At 38.7% G+C, this 17,916-nt stretch overlaps 1 long non-coding RNA gene across 1 annotated transcript in view; it reads right to left on the reverse strand.

Annotated features, from left to right (window-relative positions):
• The window catches only part of LOC112584579, a 123,471-nt gene extending 106,775 nt beyond the window's left edge, over window positions 1-16,696 (reverse strand). Inside the window, exons 1-2 of the long non-coding RNA XR_003108872.3 lie at window positions 16,461-16,696; window positions 10,574-10,665 (exon numbers count right to left, since the gene is read on the reverse strand). This is a non-coding gene — a long non-coding RNA (uncharacterized LOC112584579). The remainder of the gene's footprint in view (window positions 1-10,573; window positions 10,666-16,460) is intronic.
• Window positions 16,697-17,916: the final 1,220 nt, after the last annotated feature.

Consider the following 17,916-nt stretch of genomic DNA (forward strand, 5'->3'; position numbering starts at 1 on the left):
TAGGTTTTCTAGCAGTTAATCAAACAGTTTTTAGATTATAGGATTTTCCCCCATTATTCCTTTTGTCCTCCCATACTTGTTCTTTTTTCTTAAAGAATTTCAAAATCAGGAGCAGATTCATTCTAAATAAACTCTTTCCAAAGTGTGCATTTAATGCTGGCATAAATTGGACAGGCCCCCCAATGCAAGGATATTTTCTGGGTGATCCCAACTTTCACAGTAGAAAGCTGCCTTAATCTGATCATTCCGATTACTCCTACAAGAATCCTAAATTACACTAAATTCTCCTGCAGTGGGGGATTTCATCAGTAGATTTTCTCCATGTAAAGAAAGGATAAAATGAAAAATTTCAAAAGTTTTGGCATATAAGTTTTGAAACTATGATTTGATTTTCTATAATTATGAAAAATATCAAGCATCAGATGTAAAAATTAATAAATAATCACCCATTCACTCATAACTCAAATTCATCGAATGTTGGCATTTTCACCATAATTTTTTAAAGTTACTCTTTTAATAAAGTGCTTCAGATTGTTGAAACCCATAATGTATGCTTTCTTCAGTTCACTTTCTTTCCTTCCCAAATGTAACTATTATCTTACATTTGTGACTTACTACATCCATAAATGTACTATCATCACAAATGATATATTCATTGATACATTCTATCTTTTGTGCCTATGGGGTCGCATGGAGTCGGATATGACTGAAGCCATTTAGCAGCAGGAGCAGCATTCCATGTATATACATAATTCTTGTACATTAAAAAATACTGTGTATATAATTTGGGTTTCTATGTTCTTTAATATTCCATATTTCTATTCCATTTTCTCCTGCTGATGGACATTTAGGTTGTTCTCAATTTTTTCCTACTATAAATACTTGGAAATTGGTGCTCTCAAGGTAAACAATGACAATTTTATAGAACATCAACAACAAACAAGGCCACTCTGTGACTGTGATAGATAAGACAAAAACCTGGGGTACTATTGTAATTGTACTCAATATAAACAGAAACATGAGCATTGCTCAAAAAATAAAAATGGCCAGGAATCCCTCTATCCTGGCTAGTAAAAATAACTGTTTCTCCTTTTCCAATTACAGTTTCAGATTCATTCTACACTTCCCTATTTCTATACCAATTCAGTTCAGTTCACTCCCTCAGTCATGTCTAACTCTTTGTGACCCCCATGGACTGCAACATGCCAGGCTTCTCTGTCCATTGCCAATTCCCAGAGCTTACTCAAACTCATGTCCATCGAGTCAGTGATGCCATCCAATCATCTCATCCTCTGTCATCCCCTTCTTCTTCCACCTTCAATCTTTCTCAGCATCAGGGTCTTTTCCAGTGAGTTGGTTCTTCCCATCAGGTGGCCAAAGTATTGGAGTTTCAGCTTCAACATCAGTCCTTCCAATGAATATTAAGGACTTATTTCCTTTAAGATGGACTGGTTGGATCTCCTTGCAGTCCAAGGGACTCTCAAGAGTCTTCTCCAACACCACAGTTCAAAAGCATCAATTCTTTGGTGCTCAGATTTCTTTACAGTCCAACTCTCACATCTGTACATGACTACTGGAAAGACCATGGCCTTGACTAGACAGACCTTTGATAGCAAAGTAATGTCTCTGCTTTATAATGCTGTCTAGGTTGGTCATAATTTTCCTTCCAAGGAGGAAGTGTCTTTTAATTTCATGGCTGCAGTCACAATCTGCACTGATTTTGAAACCCCAAAAAATAAAGTCTGCCACTGTTTCCACTGTTTCCCCATATATTGGCCATGAAGTGATGGGACCAGATGCCATGATCTTAGTTTTCTGAATGTTGAGCTTTCAGCTAACTTTTTCACCCTCCTCTTCCACTTTCATGAAGAGGCTCTTTAGTTTTTCTTTGTTTTCTGCCATAAGAATGGTGTCATCTGCATATCTGAGGTTATTAATATTTCTCTTGGCAATCTTGATTTCAGCTTGTGCTTCATCCAGTCCAGTGTTTTTCATGATGTACTCTGCATAGAAGTTTAAAAAACAGGGTGACAATATACAGCCTTGATGTACTCCTTTTCCTATTTGGAACCAGTCTGTTGTTCCTTTGGAGAAGGAAATGGCAACCCACTCCACTGTTCTTGCCTGGAGAATCCCAGGGACTGTCCCTGATGGCCTGTCATCTATGGAGTCACACAGAGGTCGGACACAACTGAAGTGACTTAGCATCAGCAGCAGCAGCTGTTGTTCCATGTTTAGTTCTAACTGTTGCTTCCTGACCAGCATACAGATTTCTCAAGAGGCAGGTCAGGTGGTCTGGCATTCCCATCTCTTGAAGAATTTTCCACAGTTTCTTGTGATCCACATACTCAAATGCTTTGGCATAGTTAATAAAGCAGAAATAGATGTTTTTCTGGAACTCTCTTGCTTTTTTGATGATACAGCAGATGTTGAAAACTTGATTTCTGGTTCCTCTGCCTTTCTAAAACCAGCTTGAACATCTGGAAGTTCATGGTTCATGTATTGTTGAAGCCTGACTTGGAGAATTTTGAGCTTTACTTCACTAGTGTGTGAGATGAGTACAATTGTGCAGTAGTTTGAACATTCTTTGGCATTGCCTTTCTTAGGGATTGGAATGAAAACAGACCTTTTCCAGCCCTGTGGCCACTGCTGAGTTTCCCAAATTTGCTGGCATATTGAGTGCAGCACTTTCACAGCATCATCTTTTAGGTTTTGAAATAGCTCAACTGGAATTCCATCACCTCCACTACCTTTATTCATAGTGATGCTTCCTAAGGTCTCCTTGACCTCTTTCCAGGATGTCTGGCTCTAGGTTAGTGATCACACTCATGAAGATTTTTTGTACAGTTCTTCTGTGTATTCTTGCCACCTCTTAATATCTTCTGCTTCTGTTAAGTCCATACCATTTCTGTCCTTTATTGAGCCCATCTTTGCATGAAAAGTTCCCTTGGAGAGATCTCTAGTCTTTCCTATTGTATTGTTTTCCTCTATTTCTTTGCACTGATCACTGAGGAAGGCTTTCTTTAACTCTCCTTGCTATTCTTTGGAACTCTGCATTCAAATGGGTATATCTTTCCTTTCCTCCTTTGCTTTTCACTTCTCTTTTTTTGACAGCTATTTATAAGGCCTCCTCAAACAGCCATTTTGCTTTTTTGCATTTCTTTTTCTTGGGATGGTCTTGATCCCTGTCTCCTGTCAATGTTATGAACCTCCATCCATAGTTCATGAGGAACTCTATCAGATCTAGTCCCTTAAATCTATTTCTCACCTCCAGTGTATAATCATAAGGGATTTGATTTAGGTCATACCTTAATGGTCTAGTGGTTTTCCCTACTTTCTTCAATTTAAGTCTGAATTTGGCAATAAGGAGTTCATGGTCTGAGCCACAGTCAGCTCCCAGTCTTGTTTTTGCTGACTGTATAGAGCTTCTCCATCTTTGGCTGCAAAGAATGTAATCAATCTGATTTTGGTGTTCACCATCTGGTGATATCCATGTGTAGAGTCTTCTCTTGTGTTGTTGGAAGAGGGTGTTTGCTATGACCAGTGCATTCTCTCGGCAAAACTCTATTAACCTTTGCCCTGCTTCATTCTGTACTCCAAGACCAAATTTGCCTGTTACTCCAGGTGTTTATTGGGAGAAGGCAATGGCACCCCACTCCAGTACTCTTGCCTGGAAAATCCCATGAACGGAGGAGCCTGGTAGGCTGCAGTCCATGGGGTAGCAAAGAGTTGGACACGACTGAGCAGCTTCACTTTCACTTTTCACTTTCATGCATTGAAGAAGGAAATGGCAACCCACTCCAGTGTTCTTGCCTGGAGAATCCCAGGGACGGGGGAGCCTGGTGGGCTTCCACCTATGAGGTCGCACAGAGTCAGACACAACTGAAGTGACTTAACAGCAGCTTAGCAGCCAGGCGTTTTTTGACTTCCTACTTTTGCATTCCAGTTCCCTATAATGAAAAGGACATCTTTTTTGGGTGTTAATTCTTCAAGGTCTTGTAGGTCTTCATAGAACCGTTCAACTTCAGTTTCTTCATCATTACTGGTCAGGGCGTAGATTTGGATTACCGTGATATTGAATGGTTTGCCTTGGAAATGAACAGAGATCATTTTGTCACTTTTGAGATTGCATCCAAGTACTGCATTCTGGACTCTTGTTGACTATGATAGCTGCTCCATTTCTTCTAAGGGATTCTTGCCCACAGTAGTAAATATAATGGTCCTCTGAGTTAAATTCACCCATTCCAGTCCATCTAATTCACTGATTCTTAAAATGTTGATGCTCACTCTTGCCATCTCCTGTTTGACCACTTCCAATTTGCCTTGATTCATAGACCTGACATTCCAGGTTCCTATGCAATATTGTCCTTTACAGCATCGGGCCTTGCTTCCATCACCAGTCACATCCACAACTAGGTGATGTTTTTGCTTTGGCTCTGTCTCTTCACTCTTTCTGGAGTTATTTCTCCACTGATCTCCAGTAGCATATTGGGCACCTACTGACCTGGGGAGTTCCTCTTTCAGTATCCTATCATTTTGTCTTTTCATACTGTTCATGGGGTTCTCAAGGAAAGAATACTGAAGTGGTTTGCCATTTCCTTCTCCAGTGACCACATTTTGTCAGAACTCTCCACCATGACCCATCTGTCTTGACTGGCCCTATGTGGCATGGCTCGTAGTTTCATTGAGTTAGACAAGTCTGTGGTCCATGCTATTAGATTGGTTAGTTTTCTGTGACTGTGGTTTTCAGTCTGTCTGTCTTCTGATGGAGAAGGATAAGAGGCTTATGGAAGATTCCTGATGGGGGAGACTGACTGAGGGGGAAACTGGGTGTTGTTCTGATGGGTGGGGCCATGCTCTTTCTATATAAGAATTAACAGTTACACAATTACTGTACTTCCAGACAATATCCAGTTCAGAGCAATGTCTCACCTCTTATGTCCTCCTCTAAAGCACTTATCCAAGCCTTAATCCATAACAAGTTCTTTCTGACCCTCTCTCACTCAGATGCAGCTCAGGTCACCATAGTGAGTGATCTCTCCAGTGGAACAAGTAAGAAACACAATGGTTCAGCTTTACATATGTCCATGGTGGCTTTGGCTGGAGTGACACTAAGAGGTTAAACACCTTTTCACAGGTATATTAGTCAGAATAACCATCAATGGTGAGTTTATTTTGTTTGCAAGAAAATCAGAGAATACCAAAACTCTCTAGCATCTCCTTTTCTTTTATTCATTTTTTCTGAAGTCTGTTTGTGCCCTTTGACCACTATCTATTGCTTTGTTTTTCATTTTGTTATATATTTACACTTTTCTGTTATGTATTTATGTTTTCTAGGTATAAAGCTTTTATAGATAGCACTGAAATTTTGTGTGTTTAGTCATCCTTATTGATATTTTTATGATTTATGATCTTTGTGACCTAAAAACTACTTCCTTGTATAAAAGTCATAAATACATCCTTTTGAAAAAGATCTAATATCAAACTTTTGGTTTTTCTTTCACACTAACCTCCTAGAATTTATTTTATGTGTGGTAAGAGGTATTAATATAATTCCATTTTTTTTCTAGTCTGGATAACAAAATATCCTGATATTTAAAATGTATTGGATAGTCTTTCCTTTCCCCATCCATTTATAAAAACTTGATATTTATCAAGCTTCCAAAGATGTGTGGATCTGGTTCTTGATTCTGTTTTTTTCCCACTGTTTTTTCTATCCCTGAATCAGTAAACAGTTTTCATTGCTACTGAGTCTTATTCCTTTCATTCATAATATTCATAATTTGTAATTAAATACATTTTTCAGTAATGTGTAAGTTTCTCATTAGACCACAAAGTTCTATGTGCTAAGCTCAGTGTTTTGCACAGTGTCTAATACACAGTGAAAGAAAGTAAAGTCGCTCAGTCATGTCTGACTCTTTGTGATCCCATGGACTGTAGCCTACCAGGCTCCTCTGTCTATGGGATTTTCCAGGCAGTAATATACAGTAGAGACTCACTATACATTTGCTGAATGAATGGATGAGTGACTAGAATAAAAAACTCATATTATAATATCATAATAATACTCAAGTAGTTCAAGCTGAAGATGGCAAGAGTGGCATGTTAATGGCAAGAATGAACATCAACACTTTAGGAATCAGTGAACTGAAATGGAGAGGAATGGGTGAATTTAATTCTGATGGCCATTATATCTACTACAGTGGGCAAGAATCCCTTAAAAGAAATGGAGTAGACTTCATAGTCAACAGTAGTCCAAAATGCAGTACTTGGGTGCATTCTCAAAAATGACAGAATGATCTTGACTCATCTCCAAGGATTCATTGATGAATGAATTCCAAGAATTCATTCATTGATTCAAATGAATCAATGATCTTGATTCATTCAGCATCACAGTAATCCAACTCTATGCCCCAACCACTAATGCTGAAGGAGCTGAAGTTGAACGGTTCTATGATGACCTACAAGAACTTCTGAAACCAACACCTAAAAGATGTCCTTTTCATCATAGTGGACTGGAATGCAAAAGTAGGAAGTCAAGAGAAATCTGGAGTAACAGGAACGTTTTGCCTTGGAGTACAAAATGAAGTAGGGCAAAGACTAACAGATTTTTGCCAAGAGAACACACTGGTCATAGCAAAGACCCTCTTTCAATAACACAAAAAATGATTCTACACATGGACATCACCAGATGGTTAAAACTGAAATCAAATTGATCATATTCTTTGCAGCTGAAGATGGAGAAACTCTGTACAGTCAGCAAAAACAAGACTGGGAGATAACTGTGACTCAGATCATGAATTCCTTATTGTAAAATTCAGGTTTAAATTGAAGAAAGTAAGGAAAACCATTACATCATTCAGGTATGACCTAAATTTGTTCTTGTATGATCATACAGTGGAGGTGACAGATAGATTCAAGGTATTAGATTTGGTAGACTGAGATCGGAAGAACTAAGGATGTAGATTTGTAACATTGCACAGATTTGTGATATTGACCAAAACCATACCAAAGTAAAAGAACTGCAAGAAGACAAAATGTCTTGTCTGAGGAGGCCTCACAACTAGCTGAGAAAATAAAAGAACCAAAAGGCAAAGGAGAAAGAGAAAGATATACCTAACTGAATGTAGAGTTCCATAGAAGAGCAAGGAGAGATTAAAAAAAAAAAGTCTTCTTAAGTGAATAATGTAAATATTGTAAATAAATACAGGAAAACAGTAGAAAAGGAAAGACAAGAGCTCTCTTCCTGAAAATTAGAGATACCAAGGGAACATTTCATGTAAAGATGGGCACAGTAAGTGACAGAAATGGCAAGGAGGGACCTAACAAAAGCAGAAATGATTAAGAAGAGGTAGCAAGAATACACAGAAGGATGATGCAAAAATGTCTTAATGACCCAGATAATTGTGATGCTCTGTTCACTCACCTAGAGCCAGACATTCTGGAGTGTGAAGTCAGGTGGACCTTAGGAAGCATTCTTATGAACAAAGCTAGTGGAGATAATGCAATTTCATCTGAGTTATTTCAAATCATAAAAGATGATGCTGTTAAAGTGCTGCACTCAATATGCTAGCAAATTTGGAAAACTCGGCAGTGGCCACAGGACTGGAAAAAGTTTTCAATTCAATCCCAAAGAAAGGCAATGCCAAATAATCTTGAAACCATGGTTCAATTGGTATCATTTCACATGTTAGCAAGATAATGCTCAATATTCTTCAAGGTAGATTTCAATATGACTACTGGTCATACATCCAGTAGTCATGTATGGATGTGAGAGTTGAACCATAAAGACGGTTGAACACTGAAGAACTGATGCTTTCAAACTGTGATGTTGGAGAAGACTCTTGAGAGTCCCTTGGACTGCAAAGAGATCAAATCAGTCAATCTTAAAATTAACACTGAAGATTCATTGGAAGGACTGATGCTGAAGCTGCAGTAATTTGGCCACCTGATGTGAAGAGCCATTGTCATTAGCCATGTCATTGCCATGGTCATTAGAAAAGACCATGATGCTGGGAAAGATTGAAGGCAGGAGGAGAAGGGGACAACAGAGGATGAAATGGTTGGATGGCATCACCGACTTGATGGACATGAGTTTGAGCAAATTATGGGAGATTGTGAATGACAGGGAAACCTGGTGTGCTGCAATCCACGGGGTCACAAAGAATCAGATGTGACTGAATGACTGATCAACAACAAAGACTTTAATAGTACTTGAACCAAGAACTTCCAAATGTACAAGCTAGATTTACAAAAGGGACAGGAGCCAGAGATCAAACTGCCAACACCCATTGGATCATAGAAAAACCAAAGGAATTTAAAAAAAAAATCTACTTCTGCTTGACAATGCTAAACCCTTTGACCATGTGGATCACACCAAACTGTAGAAATTTCTTAAAGAGGTGGGAATACCAGACCACCTTACCTGTCTCCTGAGAAACCTATATGTGGATCAAAAAGCAACAGTTAAAACTGGACATGGAACAATGGACTGGTTCAAAATTTGAAAGGAATACATCAAGGCTGTATATTGTCACTCCTGCTTCTTTAACTTCTTTGCAGAGTACATCATGGGAATTGCCCAGCTGGATAAATCACAAGCTGGAAACAAGATTGCCAAGAGAAATGTCAACAACCTCATATATGCAGATGATACCACTCTTATGGCAGAAAGTGAAGAGGAACTAAAGAGCCCCTTGATAGGGGTAAAAGAGGAGGGTGAAAAAGCTGACTTAAGACTCAACATTCAAAAAGCAAAGATCATGGCATCTGGTCCCCTCAATTCATGGCAAAGAAATGGGAAAAAATTGGAAACAGTGACAGATTTTATTTTCTTGGGCTCCAAAATTACTGTGAACAGTGACTGCAGCCACAAAATTAAAAGATGCTTGCTCCTTGGAAGAAAAGCTATGACAAAACTTTGTTGTTGTTGTTCAGTCACTAAGTTGTGACTGATTCTTTGCAACCCCATGGACTGCAGCATGCCAGGCTTCCCTGTCCATCACCATCTTCCAGAGCTTGCCCAAACTCATGTCCATTGAATCATAGATGCCATCCAACCATTGCATCCTCTGTAGTCTCCTTTTCCTCCTGCTTTCAATCTTTCCAAGCATCAGGGTCTTTTCTAAAGAGTTGGCTCTTCACATCAGATGGTCAAAGTATTGGAGCTTCAGTTTCAGCATCAGTCCTTCCAATGTATATTTAGGATTGATTTCCTTTAGGGTTGACTGATTTGATATCCTTGCAGTCCAGCAGACTCTCAAGAGTCTTTTCCAACACCACAGTTCCAAAGCACCAATTCTTCAGTGTTCAGCCTTCTTTATGGTCAAACTCTCATATCCACACATGACTACTGGAAAAACCATGAGTGTGAAGTCTTTCAGTTGGGTCCGACTGTTTGTGACCCCATGGACTGTAGCCCGCCAGGCTCCTCTGTCCATGGAATTTTTTAGGCAAGAGTACTGGAGTGGGTTGCCATTTCCTTCTCCAGGGGATCTTCCTGACCCAGGGATTGAACCTGGGTCTTCCACACTGCAGGCAGATGCTTTACCATCTGAGCCACCACAGAAGCCTGAAAAACCATAGCTTTGACTAGATGGACCTTTGCTGGCAAAGTAATGTCTCTGCTTTTTAATATGTTTTGCCATCCAAACATCTTATAGTCTATTGCCCTCTTATGCCCTCAGTCTTTCCCAGGATCAGGGTCTTTTTCAATGTATCAGCTCTTTGCATCAGATGGCCAAAGTATTGGAACTTCAGCAACCATCCATCCAATGAATATTCAGGGTTGATTTACTTTAGCTTTGATTGGTTTGATCTCCTTTCTGTCCAAGGGACAAACCTAGAAAGTGTATTAAAAAGCAGAGACATCACTATCACTTTGCCAACAAACAAACAACTCTTCTTCCTTTTTTCATGATCCGTTCTGTTCAGTAGCTCAGTCATGCCCAAGTCTTTGTGACCTCATGTATTGCAGCATGCCAGGCTTCCCTGTCCATCACTAACCCTTGGGGTTTGTTCAAACTCATGCCCATTGAGTTGATGATGTCACCCAATAGCAATGTCAGTAATAAATGCTTACTTAGTAATATGTCCTAAGGTCCAACTGACAAGTATCTTATAGTAGTTCATCTAATCCTCACAAATATCCCGTGTGTGTGCACTTTATTACAGCTGTTTAAAGATGAGGAAACAGGACAGAGAGTTTAAGCAACTTCCTTAAGGTCATTCAGCTAGTATATGGTTAAAACAGAATTTGAACTCAGGTAGTCTTGCTGTATGGTTCGTGCTTTTGGAGAAGGAGAGAATTTAAATGTTTGTGTTCATAGCTTATTTTATGCAGACATTGTCAAGTCTCTATTTTGAAATGTTTTTCTAATCAAACTATTTTTTAGAAAGATAATTTGTTAATTACATAAAGGGAATATTCACGGGTAGGTCTGGTTTCATTGGCGAAAGCTATGGAACTGGCCTCTTCAAGTCTGCTTAGTTATGGCTTGAAATCCTAAAGGAAGATTTTCCGTCTTTCAGGATCCACATATTAGAAATGATCATATGCATAGATACACATTACCTTTTCTTCTCAACTATCTCTGTTTTCTCCCGAGTCAGATGTTTTCCAGTGTTCAGATGGCAAGCTTCCTTCTGCATAATAGACACCTAGAGCTGAGAAGCAGAAGGAATTGAATCAGCAACCACCCCCAACCCCTCTAACTGCTCTGCCTTCCCCTCACATAGCTTTTAATCTCTTTAAAAAGAGCTTTGTTTAGCTTGAACTTACAGTCTTTGTACCCATGAAAGTTGGGGTTGGAATTAGATTGGGTTTGTCTTTTATCACTCCCTGTTTTTAAAGTGGGCAGATCTTTAACAAAATTATAAGCCTTCTCATTTTTCCCATGACTGTCTCACACAGAGCTATTAGAGATTCTACCAGGAAGAGAGTTCCCACTAGTTTTTTCCTCCAGAAAAATTTCACACCTGTCTTTCAGTTTGGATTCCTCATAGTCTCTGGACTACTGATGGCCCTGTGCTATTTGGACTTATTTTATTTAGTACACATTTCCTATAATTTAATGGGGTTGAAGAGGAAGGAAGTTTAATACATGTTCTCTATCTGTCATCTTGAACTGGCAATCAGAATAGAAACAGTTTGTGAATTCTTGAAAAAGATTTCAAATTTCCCTAGATATATTGCTTGACTTTTACAGGTACAGAAAAATTAATGATTTAATTACTATTTCAGACAAAACAGAGCCATATTCTATCACATAACTGGAAGTATGCCAATGATCACAAACCTTGTAGAATTTTGCAGAAGCTTTTCTTGGCTTCTCCATTGGTGGCAAATATATTTTGCCACTTGCTTTCATTTTCATTTCATTTAAAAATTAATTCTCCAGAGTGCTGTGCAGTGCTTAGTCACTCATTTGTGTGTGACTGTTTACGACCCCATGGTCTGTAACCTGCCAGGCTCCTGGGTCCATGGGGATTCTCCAAGCAAGAATATTGGAATGGATTGCCATGCCCTCCTCCAGGGGATGTTCCCAACCCAGGGATCAAATCTAGCTCTCCTGCATTGCAGGCAGATTCTTTACCATCTGAGCTACGAGAGAAGCCCAATTCTCCAGGGTAGGGTGTCTTTTTTTCCAGATAAGGTGAAACAAGGAATAAAACATTTTTTTTAAATATATAAAATAATAATATGTATTTTTAAAAAATCTCTCCATAGCCTTTATTGTTTGACTTACCAACCTCAAGGTTAAATGGGAAATTATTATAATAACTTTTAAAACTAATTATAAAAGTGGTTCATGTTCATTATAGAAAATTGGGGAAGACATTCAAACATAATAATGAAATAAAACATATCTCCTAATCTTATCATCAAAATGAGGAACTTCTTGAATCTCTACTTGGTCTGTGACTTCTCAAAGTGTTTAATAATGAGAACCGAGAAATTTATCAAGGACTTTGCTCATCTGGTCTTTCTAACGATCAGTCAGTAAGTTGCTTTCCCAGAGTTATACAGCAAGCAGCACTAATGAAGACTTTAGAATTAGTTTTTCTTTACCAAGGCATAACCTAAGCTCTAAAAGATTTGACAAATTGTAATTTTTTTACATGTTCTCTCTTTTTTTTTTTTTTTGGTCAAAATATAGATTCTTCAGTCATTCTGTACTGACTCTAAAAGTCAGCAATTCCAAACCTGGCTTGCCTGTATTTTTCCTCTTTTTGTTTGTGCAAGTAAGATTTGAAAAATGCATGTGGGTTTTGAAACTCCTGCTGCACCAGCCACGATTTCCCATAAAACTGGGAACATTTATTTGTATATATGAAGACCTGGACAGCAGTACTTGGTCAGACATGAGACAGATGTATGTGTGCACAGCTGTTTGTGTTTAAGGACAGAATACAGACATAAATAAGGTTAGATATTCTTGGTTTGATGCTAGAATATTTTCATACACCATATTCAAAGGAATATCTGTCAGAACTGAAAACAAGGGGAAATTTATCAGAAACAGAGCACAGACCCCATCCCTACAGCCAGGAAAAACAAAACCAATATGGGCCTATGAAGCTACAGTCTTTTAAAATAAACTTCACTGTACAAAAGAAAACCACCTTATTTATTCATAAAAATATTGTCAGAAAGTACTGTCATTTATGAAATTAAAGACTAGAGGTAGATTTCTCTGGCTTTTCTGTTGCTATCAAAATTGTTATTATGTATAAAGCTAATAACACTAGAATAGAAAGCTCCATGAAAGAACACTATCGCTGTCTTTGCCATTAAGTTTCCTTCTTTAGCTAAGACATACTGACATCCTTTATCTTTCTCATTAAAAAGCTTGTATTGAAACAAAAACCAACACTTCTATAGTATATATCAATGGCCAAATGATTTCCAAAAGATGTTTTCTTATGCGTGACACAAAAAGCATAGAATAAAAAATGACAACTCTGAGACTCAGGGTCACAGAATTTTCTAAGGAATCCTAGAATTTGTTTTTTGAGATGATGACCCTGAAGTCTGAGAAGTGTGCCTCAGAAAAAAGACTAACAGGGAATTTTTAAAATTCCTTTGTTCTTATTCTTTTTAGCTTAATCAAGAAACATTACTTACATTATGTTCTATATTGATAAAGTAAATAAATTTTAAAGCAAAATTCATTCAAATAACATTTTCTAATTAATGGTATAGATAATACTTATTTTCACACTATATCTGCCAAGATTTTCATGTTTCAAATGCTCCTTTCCCTCTCCCCAGGGCTTCCCTTCAAGAAAATCTCTTTAACAGCTTAGAACAACTCTTCAAAGTAACTACACATTTTGTTTAGAAGGTACTCTTGTTTTGATGAAAATCCTAAAACAACTCCTTTAAAGGGTTTGTTTAAAAGAATCCAAGATGCAGAGATATCAGTAAGACTGAAATGTTACACTTTATTTACACAACTTTGGACTTTGAAGAAGTGTTTTGTTTTGTTTTCTTGTCAACTCAATAAATCATATTGAGAATCATGGGTGACTTACAATGTTCAAGACCCAAAAAAGACAACTTAAAGTAGTCTGTCCTTTTAACCTCTACTATGATAACTTGGCCATTATTAGCTTAAGACATGATGAAAACAGAAGACTAAAAGAAAGAATTTGCTGTTAGAATTTTTGCCTATGTAATTGAAGCATTTTATACTATGTCTCAAATCAGAAACACTTGCTAAGATTTTACATGTATTCAAAAATTGTAAAATTTCTCTATGTAGCCCTTGATTATCACAGTTTTCAGAATTATGTATTTTAGGTCATTAAATATAAAGAGAAATATAACAGGAAAACAATGCAAAGAAAGTAAAATTATGAAGCAATGAAAAGTCCTTTTCATTCATCTCATATATTTGAAATTAATATATGAAGCTGTGTTAGAAAGAAGTTCATACTGTAAAACAAAGTGTGTTTTTATTTCCATGGATATATGGTAACATCATAATTTGGAGGGGAAAAAGTAACCTGAAGAGTTATATATTCCCAAGAGGAAGCTTTTTAAATTAAATTATTTTTTGTATAAACTTCTTGAGAGAGTTCAAATTTTGTGACTTGATTATTTTATTCTCAGTCTGTTTTTCACTTTGAGTACAGCAGTTCCTCTACATGCAAACCTTCAAGTTGTGAACTTTGAAAGATGCAAAAGTGTGTTCCATCAACTTCAGGCATGAGTAGAAACTGCAGCCTGCCTTCCATCTCCTATTGCTGATGATCCTTCAGCTCTACCGTCTCCCACCCCCTCTCCCTCCTCCAGTCAATAACTCTTCTTGCCTATTCACCTGATGCCAGTTCCTGTCTGCCATCTGTTGTACTGTACTACTGTACTTTTCAAGGCACTGTACTTAGAGATTAATTTTTTTTTTTTGGTTTGCTTTTTATGTCTTGTTTGTGTGAAAAGTATTATAAACCTATTACAGTACAGTACTATATAGTCAGTTGTGTTAGTTGGATATGTAGGCTAACTTTGTTAGACTTAATGAACGAATTGGACTATTGAACGCACTCTCAGAACAGAACACATTTGTATATAGGGTGCTTTCTAAATAGTCTTAAGAATAAAGACTGAAGGCTACTAGCAGAGAAACAAAATTTGCAAATTTACAAAGTAAAGTACTGTTGTGAGTCACAGGGAAAATTATGCACTATATGGTGATGCAAAGATTTCCCTGATACCTGTTTTCCCCAGTGCTTGTTTGATGCTATGCCTGTCAACGTAATACCTACAGCACTGGATGGCAATGGCTTGTTTTCTTCTTGGTCTTTAACCTTGCACTTCACCAGGAAAAACAGGACCATATTTTAAGTCATTTTTTTATACTACCCACTTGGATAACGTTAGTTTTGTAGAAGAAAGAGCCAGTTTCCCCACATGAAAAATAAGAACGATACATCATAGTCCATCTGATAGTATCACCATTCCCAAGAGTGTATGTACTATGTGGAACTTTTAGGCCCAAGCAATTTTAACTTCTTGGTATCAGAGGAGCATCATCACTTCATCTTGTTCCCATAAACGTGTGTCCCAAATTCTCTTCTTTGATTCATTTTCTATGACACCAGCCCAACATACACACACACCATTCAATTTACTACTTCTGAGTCACCAAGCAGAATAACTATATTAGGTATAGACTTCTCATTGGGCCTGAACAGCCTCTGTGAAGCCCATGCATTGGTGTGTTTGTGTTTGTCTCCAGATTCCATCAGGGGGCTACTTCCCCACCTTAACGCCTCAGTGGCTCAGTTATAGAGTTCCTGGCCAATGAGATGTGAGTGTAATGGGAAAGAGTGAGAGTTTTGCCCATCTCATTATAAATTAAATATTCCAAGCATACAAAAAATTGTACACAATGAATCTCTGTATATAATCTCTCTATATAATAGCCTTATTAAATCTCAATATTTTGCCATATCTGCTTTAGATCTCTCTCTTGTTTGAAACAAAGTATCAATAGAACAGATATGGTTCAGTTCATCATGCCACCCACTTTGAACCCAGTCCATCCCTGCCCATGACATATATGAAGATCAGCAGTATTCCACATTTGGTGGATATCATTTCCTTGTGTGGCTTTGTACTTTTACTGTATCCTAAATACATCTATAATCATTGTGTATTATTAACCTGTTTAGTTTACACAGAGATTTTAGTACCATTTTTGTATTTCATTCTACAACTCTTCTTTCTTTCAGTATTATATGGTTGAGATTTTTATTGATTTTGAGTTTTGGGGAACACATGTATACCTGTGGCAGATTCATTTTGATATTTGGCAAAACTAATACAATTATGTAAAGTTTAAAAATAAAATAAAATTTAAAAAAAAATTTAAAAAAAAGAGTTATTGCTATGTATACATCTAGAACCTAAGATATGCTCTTTATAATGTTTCTGCATTCTATAAAAAATACACTCATTGTAAATAACTAAATCCAAAAAATATTGCAAAAGCACTTCAAAAGTATGTCATTGTAAAACTGCCAAATTAAACTCTATGTTTACCCATTTTGCCAGTAGACAAGCAATTACTCTGTAGGAAATGTCCTCAAAAATGAACAAATTAGTTGACATACAAGACTGAATGGCATGTTCATTCCTTACTTATAAGATATCAAGAATCTCTCAGATGACCAGCTGAGAGCTGGCAGGAGTCCCTGACCACAGAGAATGAAAATATAGATCCACCCAAAACGCAGTAGGATGAAAGAAGGAAGAGAAAAAGAGGGGGAGAGTGAGCTGGGACCGGATCTGCACCCAGGGGGTTGAGGAACTGAAGCAGGGATGAGATCCCCACATTAGGGCAATCAGTTGGGACAGAGTAGACATGTTTGAGGCTGCCAGAGAGTGAAGCAGCTGATCTGTGAATGAATGGAGTGAGAACCACACAGACAATTTGTGCTGTGGGCCTACATACCCCAGACAGGGACACACGCCCACTGGAATGAGCAGCAGCTGGGAGCTGGAGTCTAGAGACTGGAGAGGACTGCTGTTGACTTCAGGAAGATGGCTGGAGAAGACAGGAGGGAGGAGATTGCAGCACAGAATGCCTTTGGAGGAAAGCCGAGCAGCCAGGGAGGCAGAGTGCTACTGCTGAGTCGTGCACAGAGGGTGGAGCCATCTCTGTAGCCACTCTTTCCCAACAGGCTGGTGCCAGCAGCTGACCAATAGAGAAAGACTCCATCAAGGGTAGACCTTTGAGCTCCTGACACATTGCAAAATAGAGAAGGTCCAGCCAGGAAGACCTTTTTGAGTGCCAGCTGATAGAGGCTAGAAAAGGATTCTAACAGTGTTATGTCTTCTGTGCTCACAGCTGCTGGCTTCACTGCACACCTGGCGCTGCTGAGGTCTCCACAATCCAAGAAGCCACAGCACCACCACACTCAGTACTCACTGGGGGAGAGCTGCCAGAGGCTAGAAAAAGACTTTAATAGCAGCATATCTCCTGCACTTGTGACTGTCAGCTTCCCTGCATACCTGGCACCTCTAGGGTCCCTAAGCAGCCATACCACTGCCACACTCAGTCTCACTGGGGAAGAGCTGCCAGAGGCTAGGAAAGAGTCCTCAAAAGGCCATATTTCCCATGTCTAAGGCCTCCAGCTTCCCTGTGCACCTCTCCCCAATGGGGTCAATGCAATCCCAGCAACCGTGACACCTCCACACCTGGTCGTCACTGGGCAGATCCAAGTCCACCAGGGCAGCCTTGGGAGAAGACTTCTGTGGACGACTCACATGCAGAGATGGGGATAAAACCACAGTTGAGCTCCAGGGGTGGAATGGCTAAGGAAGAGGATTGAAAACCTTTCACCAGCTGTACAAGCTGCAGATTAAGTCCGTATGAGTAACTAGGTAGATCCTGTGTCTATGGAATATATAAAAGGACAACCATTGTTCCCACAAAAGAAAATGCCCTAGCTCTGGCAGCTGTGGACATTGGAGGTAAGAACACACAGGAGTAGGACCAGATTAGCATCTGAGTTGTCCCCACAGTAGGTCAAGAAACCAGTCCTGCTTCAGATTTGGAGGGCCTCCTAGAAGGTAAAGGTGGGCTCTGGCTCACAGTGAGGGAAAGGAGGCCGACAGCTGAAACTCAAGAAAAACATTTATTATTCTTATATTTTGATTCATTCCATAGTTGGTTTTAGGGATTCCTAGGTGGTGCTAATGGTAAAGAACCTGCCTGCCAGCGCAGGAGACATAAGAGACGTGGGTCTGATCCCTGGGTCAAGAAGATCCCATGGAGAAGGAAATGACAACCCACTCCAGTTTCCTTGCCTGGGAAATCCCATGGACAGAGAATCCTGGAGGGATACAGTCCACAGGGTCGCAAAGAGTCAGACATGACTGAAGCAACTTAACACATGTAGCTGGCT

This window comes from Bubalus bubalis, chromosome 4 (genome assembly GCF_019923935.1).
Source record: "Bubalus bubalis isolate 160015118507 breed Murrah chromosome 4, NDDB_SH_1, whole genome shotgun sequence".
NCBI classification, from domain to species: domain Eukaryota; kingdom Metazoa; phylum Chordata; class Mammalia; order Artiodactyla; family Bovidae; genus Bubalus; species Bubalus bubalis.